Source organism: Chiloscyllium punctatum, chromosome 34, assembly GCF_047496795.1.
Source record: "Chiloscyllium punctatum isolate Juve2018m chromosome 34, sChiPun1.3, whole genome shotgun sequence".
In the NCBI taxonomy this organism is placed as follows: Eukaryota; Metazoa; Chordata; class Chondrichthyes; order Orectolobiformes; family Hemiscylliidae; genus Chiloscyllium; species Chiloscyllium punctatum.
In genome coordinates this window covers 51,473,956-51,481,744 of record NC_092772.1, presented here as the reverse complement: position 1 = coordinate 51,481,744, position 7,789 = coordinate 51,473,956, and positions in this window count along the sequence as shown.

Genomic DNA, 7,789 nt, shown 5'->3' with positions numbered 1-7,789 from the left:
GACCCTCCGACAGTGCCCACTCCCTCAGCACTGACCCTCCGACAGTGCGGCACTCCCTCAGCACTGACCCTCCGACAGTGTGGCACTCCCTCAGCGCTGACCCTCCGACAGTGCCCACTCCCTCAGCACGGACCCTCTGACAGTGCCCACTCCCTCAGCACTGACCCTCCGACAGTGCGGCCCTCCCTCAGCACTGACCCTCCGACAGTGCGGCACTCCCTCAGCACTGACCCTCTGACAGTGCGGCACTCCCTCAGCACTGACCCTCTGACAGTGCCCACTCCCTCAGCACTGACCCTCTGACAGTGCCCACTCCCTCAGCACTAACCCTCTGACAGTGCCCACTCCCTCAGCACTGACCCTCTGACAGTGCCCACTCCCTCAGCACTGACCCTCTGACAGTGCGGCACTCCCTCAGCACTGACCCTCCGACAGTGCCCACTCCCTCAGCACTGACCCTCCGACAGTGCCCACTCCCTCAGCACTGACCCTCCGACAGCTCTCACTCCCTCAGCACTGACCCTCCGACAGTGCCCACCCCCTCAGCACTGACCCTCCGACAATGACCACTCCCTCAGCACTGACCCTCTGACAGTGCTCACTCCCTCGGCACTGACCCTCCGACAGTGCCCACACCCTCAGCACTGACCCTCCGACAGTGCCCACTCCCTTAGCACTGACCCTCCCACAGTGCAGCATTCCCTCAGCACTGACCCTCCGACAGTGCGGCACACCCTCAGCACTGACCCTCCGACAGTGCCCACTCCCTCAGCACTGACCCTCCGACAGTGCGGCACACCCTCAGCACTGACCCTCCGACAGTGCCCACTCCCTCAGCAGTGACCCTCCGACAGTGCAGCACTCCCTTAGCACTGACCCTCCGACAGTGCGGCACACCCTCAGCACTGACCCTCCGACAGTGCCCACTCCCTCAGCACTGACCCTCCGACAATGACCACTCCCTCAGCACTGACCCTCTGACAGTGCTCACTCCCTCAGCACTGACCCTCCGACAGTGCCCACACCCTCAGCACTGACCCTCCGACAGTGCCCACTCCCTTAGCACTGACCCTCTGACAGTTCCCACTCCCTCAGCACTGACCCTCCGACAGTGCCCACTCCCTCAGCACTGACCCTCTGACAGTTCCCACTCCCTCAGCACTGACCCTCCGACAGTGCCCACTCCCTCAGCACTGACCCTCTGACAGTTCCCACTCCCTCAGCACTGACCCTCCGACAGTGTGGCACTCCCTCAGCGCTGACCCTCCGACAGTGCCCACTCCCTCAGCACTGACCATCTGACAGTGCCCACTCCCTCAGCACTGACCCTCTGACAGTGCGGCACTCCCTCAGCACTGACCCTCTGACAGTGCCCACTCCCTCAGCACTGACCCTCTGACAGTGCGGCACTCCCTTAGCACTGACCCTCCGACAGTGCCCACTCCCTCAGCACTGACCATCTGACAGTGCCCACTCCCTCAGCACTGACCCTCTGACAGTGCGGCACTCCCTCAGCACTGACCCTCTGACAGTGCCCACTCCCTCAGCACTGACCCTCTGACAGTGCGGCACTCCCTTAGCACTGACCCTCCGACAGTGCCCACTCCCTCAGCACTGACCCTCTGACAGTGCGGCACTCCCTCAGCACTGACCCTCCGACAGTGCGGCACTCCCTCAGCACTGACCCTCTGACAGTGCGGCACTCCCTCAGCACTGACCCTCCGACAGTGCCCACTCCCTCAGCACTGACCCTCTGACAGTGCGGCACTCCGAGAACACTGACCATTTTGAACCTGCAGCTCTTTGTGACGGGCCTGAACCCATGACGGTGTGTGACTCAGAGGCGAGAGGGAAGCCACATGCGGCTCTCTGGCTGAATACCGACAGCTCGGGCGCTGGCTCCTTCACATTCCTGAAAAGTGTGTGTTCAATTTGTTGATGACCATGTTTTTCACATCGATGCAACTGAGCCCTCTGCCCTCACCCTCTGCACAGTAGCTGAGTCATGATCTAAAACCGCAATAACAATTCAGGCTGAATCATGCGATGCTGGGGAAGTGCCGTTACAAATCCGCAGCATGAGCTATTGGACTCACGCCCTCCCAGTGAGTGGACACCAACATTTCCAATCAGCTGCTTTACTCAGCTACAGGATACATTTGTATTTACGGGAGACTCCAGCAACCATCGATCGATTTTTAATCATTTCCGCGATCTCAGCTTCACTGGCTGCAGCCCAGTATTTATCACCCACCCCGTCCCTCGTTGCCCTCCTTGGGAATCTGGGGGGGAGTTGCCTTCTTGACCCACTGCAGTCCATGTGCTGTAGGGTAGACCCACAATGTCCCTGAGGGAGGGAATCCCAGGATTCCGACCCAGGAAGGAACGGCCGATAGATTTCCAAGTCGGGACGGTGAGGGGTTGGGAGGGGAACTTGCAGGTGGGGGGTGGGGGGGTGGGGGGGGGAGCGGGGGGTGTTCCCATGTACCGGCTGCCCCTTGTCCTTCAAGAACACATCTCTCTGGCAATAGTGCTAAATGATTGTGCCCCAGAACTGGCCGTTCCCCGAGCCAAACTGTTCCAGTGCAGTTACAACGCTGGCATCTACCCGATAATGGGGACAATTACCCCAGGGATGTCCCGCACCTAAAAAAGCAGGACAAATCCAACCCCGGCCAATTCCCCCCCCCAATCCACCTCCTCTCCCCCAACAGTAACATGATGGAAGGGCTCTGTGCTACCCCCCATCACCCGCTCAGCAATAACCTGCTCAGTGAGGCCCAGTTTGGGTCCCCCACCCCCCACCCCACCCTGGGGTCACTCTGCTCCTGATCTCATTCCAGCCTTCGGTCCGAACATGGACACAAAAGGAGCTGAGTTCCAGAGAGAAGGGGAGAGGGACCGCCCTTGACATCAAGGCTACATTCGACCATGTGAGGCATCACGGAGCCCTGGCAAAACTGGAATCAATGGGAACCAGGGGGCAAACACTCCGCTGAGTCATACCTGGCACAGAGGAGGATGGTGGTGGTTGTTGGAGGGTCAGTCATCTCAGCTCCAGGCCAGCTCTGCCGGAGTCCCTCAGGGTAGTGTCCTAGACCCAACCATCTTCATCAATGACCTCCCCTCTGTTATAAGGTCAGAATGGGGATGTTCGCCGAAGATTGTGCAGCATTGAATGGAATTGAATTTATTGTCCTGTGTACCGAGGCACAGTGAAAAGCTTTGTCTCGTGAGCAATCCAGGCAGATCACAGAGTAAAGTAGCACAGATAGTAAATAATAGGTAAACAGCAGCAAAAACAGGTACAGGAGAATGTTAAGAGTTTGTGAGTCCATTCAGTATTCTAACAACAGTTACAAAACCAGCTGGTGTATGTGTTCAGGCTTCTGTACCTTCTCCCCAATGGTACTGGTTGTAGACCTGCCGGGGTGGGATGGATCTTTGAGAATACTGGTGGCCTTTCCTTGACAGTGGGGCCTGGGAGATGGATTCGATAGATGGGAGGTTGGCCTTTGTGATTGTCTGGGACGAGTTCACCACTCTCTGTAACCATCTCTGATCTTGAATGGTACAGTTACCATACCATGTACTGATCCATCCAGACAGAATGCTCTCGATGGTGCTCCTATAAAAGTTGGCGAGGGTATTCGCTGTCATGGCAAATTTCCTCAGGTGACAGAGGAAGAAGAGACGTTGTTGGGCCTTTGTAACCAGTGCGTCCACATGAAGAGTCCAAGGAAGCTGGTTGATGATGACCACTCCCAGGAGCTTGACACTCTCCACTCGTTCCCCCTCTGTGCTGTTAATGTGTAGGGGGGGGGGGGGCATGAGTAATATCCCACTGAAAGTCCTGAGTGAGTTCCATGGTTTTGCTGGTATTGAGAGCTTGGTGGTTCTCAGTGCACCATTTTTCCAGGTCTTCCATCTCCTGTCTGTAGTCTGTTTCATCACCATCGGGGATTCGACCGACGATGCTGAGGTCATCAGCGAACTTGAAAATGGCACCATTGGGTGTTCAGCACCATTCACGACTCCTCAGATACTGAAGCAATTCATGTTCAAATCCAACAAGATCTGGACAATATCCAGAATTGGGCTGACAAGGGGTAAGTAACATTCACACCATACAAATAACAACCAATGATCATCACCAACAAGAGACATTATAACCCCTGCCCCTGGAGATTCAATGGTGTCACCAACACTGAATTCTCCCACTGCCAATATCCTGGGGTTACCATTGACCAGAAACTCAACTGGGCCCACCACATAAACACAGCGGTTCCAAGAGCAGGTCAGAGGCTGGGAATCCTACAGCAAGTAACTCCCCTCCTGACTCCCCCCAAAGCCTGTCCCACCATCGACAAGGCCCAAGGCAGGAGGTTGAGGGACTACTCCCCACTTGCCCCTAGATGGGGGCAGCTCCAACAACATTCGAGAAGCTCGACACCATCCAGGGACAAAGCAGCCCCCACACCCACAAACATCCCCTCGCTCCCTCCCCCCACCGACCCTCAGTAACTGCAGTGTGTACCATCCCCTCCCTCCCCCCACCGACCCTCAGTAACAGCAGTGTGTACCATCCCCTCCTTCCCCACTCCCTCAGCACTGACCCTCCGACAGTGCCCACTCCCTCAGCACTGACCCTCCGACAGTGCCCACTACCTCAGCACTGACCCTCCGACAGTGCCCACTCCCTCAGCACTGACCCTCCGACAGTGCCCACTCCCTCAGCACTGACCCTCCGACGGTGCGGCACTCCCTCAGCACTGACCCTCCGACGGTGCCCACTCCCTCAGAACTGACCCTCCGACAGTGCCCACTCCCTCATCACTGACCCTCCGACAGTGCCCACTCCCTCAGCACTGACCGTTCGACAGCGCAGCACTCCCTCATCACTGACCCTCCGACGGTGCTCACTCCCTCAGAACTGACCCTCCGACGGTGCCCACTCCCTCAGAACTGACCCTCTGACAGTGCCCATTCCCTCAGCACTGACCCTCCGACAGTGCCCACTCCCTCATCACTGACCCTCCGACAGTGCCCACTCCCTCAGCACTGACCCTCCGACAGTGCCCACTCCCTCAGCACTGACCCTCCGACAGTGCCCACTCCTTCAGCACTGACCCTCCGACAGTGCGGCTCTCCCTCAGCACTGACCCTCCGACAGTGCGGCACTCCCTCAGCACTGACCCTCCGACAGTGCGGCACTCCCTCAGCACTGACCCTCCGACAGTGCCCACTCCCTCAGCACTGACCCTCCAACAGTGCGGCACTCCCTCAGCACTGACCCTCCGACAGTGCCATTCCCTCAGCACTGACCCTCCGACAGTGCGGCGCTCCCTCAGCACTGACCCTCCGACAGTGCCATTCCCTCAGCACTGACCCTCCGACAGTGCCCACTCCCTCAGCACTGACCCTCCGACAGTGCCCATTCCCTCAGCACTGACCCTCCGACAGTGCCATTCCCTCAGCACTGACCCTCCGACAGTGCCCGCTCCCTCAGCACTGACCCTCCGACAGTGCCCACTCCTTCAGCACTGACCCTCCGACAGTGCCCACTCCCTCAGCACTGACCCTCCGACAGTGCCCTCTCCCTCAGTACTGACCCTCCGACAGTGCCCACTCCCTCAGCACTGACCCTCCGACAGTGCCCACTCCCTCAGCACTGACCCTCCGACAGTGCCATTCCCTCAGCACGGACCCTCCGACAGTGCCCACTCCCTCAGCACTGACTCAGTGACAGTGCCCACTCCCTCAGCACTGACCCTCCGACAGTGCCCACTCCCTCAGCACTGACCCTCCGACAGTGCCCACTCCCTCAGCACTGACCCCCCGACAGTGCCCACTCCCTCAGCACTGACCCTCCGACAGTGCCATTCCCTCAGCACTGACCCTCCGACAGTGCCCACTCCCTCAGCACTGACCCCCTGACAGTGCCCACTCCCTCAGCACTGACCCTCTGACAGTGCCCACTCCCTCAGCACTGACCCTCCGACAGTGCCCACTCCCTCAGCACTGACCCTCCGACAGTGCCCACTCCCTCAGCACTGACCCCCCCGACAGTGCCCACTCCCTCAGCACTGACCCTCCGACAGTGCCATTCCCTCAGCACTGACCCTCTGACAGTGCCCACTCCCTCAGCACTGACCCCCTGACAGTGCCCACTCCCTCAGCACTGACCCTCTGACAGTGCCCACTCCCTCAGCACTGACCCTCCGACAGTGCAGCGCTCCCTCAGCACTGACCCTCCGACAGTGCCCACTCCCTCAGCACTGACCCTCCGACAGTGCCCACTCCCTCAGCACTGACCCCCCGACAGTGCCCACTCCCTCAGCACTGACCCTCCAACAGTGCCATTCCCTCAGCACTGACCCTCTGACAGTGCCCACTCCCTCAGCACTGACCCCCTGACAGTGCCCACTCCCTCAGCACTGACCCTCTGACAGTGCCCACTCCCTCAGCACTGACCCTCCGACAGTGCAGCGCTCCCTCAGCACTGACCCTCCGACAGTGCCCACTCCCTCAGCACTGACCCCCCGACAGTGCCCACTCCCTCAGCACTGACCCTCCGACAGTGCCATTCCCTCAGCACTGACTCAGTGACAGTGTAACCACTCTGGACACAAAGGGAGAGGTGCAGCAAACAGTTGGCATTCACTGGACACACACAGAAGTGGTTGGCACGGGCTTCAGCTCTGTGGATCAAAAACAGGAAGGGTGTCACTTGTCCTGACCAGTCACAACCATCATGATACAAATGACACAGGAGATTTTGCTGTTTGTGTGTGAGTGTGTGTGACAGGGTGTGTGTGAGTGTGAGTGAGTGTGTGTGAGAGTGTGTGTGTGAGTGTGAGTGAGTGTGTGTGAGAGTGTGTGTGTGAGTGTGAGTGAGTTTGTGTGCGTGTGTGTAAGCTTGTGTTCGTGTGTGTGAGTGTGTATGTATATGTGTGTCTGTGCCTGTCAGTGTGTGTCAGAGTGTGTGTCTGAGTGAATGAGAGTGTGTGTGTGTGTATGTCTGTGCGTGTGTGAGAGTGTGTTTGAGTGTATGTGTGAGTGAGTGTGTTCATGTGTGTGTGAGTGTGTGTATGAGTTTGTGTGCATGAGTGTGTGTGTGTGTGTGTGAGTGTGTACGTATGTGTGAGTGTGAGTGTGTATGTCTGTGTGTGAGTGAGTGTGTGTGTGTGAGAGAGAGTGTGTGTGTATGTGTATGCAAATGTGTGTGTATTTGTGAATGTATGTGTGTGTGTGCACGCGCATGTGTCTATGTGTGTTTGTGCGCATGTGCGTGTGTGTGTGATTATGCGTGTGTGCGTGTCTCTCTGTGTGAGTGTGTGTGCGTGTGTGTGCATGTGGGTGTGCCTGTCTCTGTGTGGGTATGTGTCTCTGTGTGAGTGTGTGTGTCTCTCTGTGTGAGTATGTGCGTGTGCGTGTCTGTGTGTGTATGTGTGTGTGTGTGTGTGTGGTGGTGCGTGTGTCAGAGTTTGAGTGTCTGTGTGTGTCAGAGTGTGTGTGTGTCTGTGTCTGTGTCTGTGTGTGCGTGTGTCAGAGTCTGTCTCTGTGTGTGTGATTGTCTGAGAGATGTGTCTGTGGGTGAGAGTCTGAGTGTTTGTATGTCAGAGTGTGTGTGTGAGTATCTGAGTGAGACAGTGTGTGACAGAGTATGTGCGTACGTGTGAAAGTCTGTGTCTGTGTGTGTGTCAGAGTGCGAGTGCGTATGTGTGTGATGAGAGTCTGTGTGTGTCTGTGTATCAGAAGGTGTGTGTGTGTCTGCCTGTGTGCATGT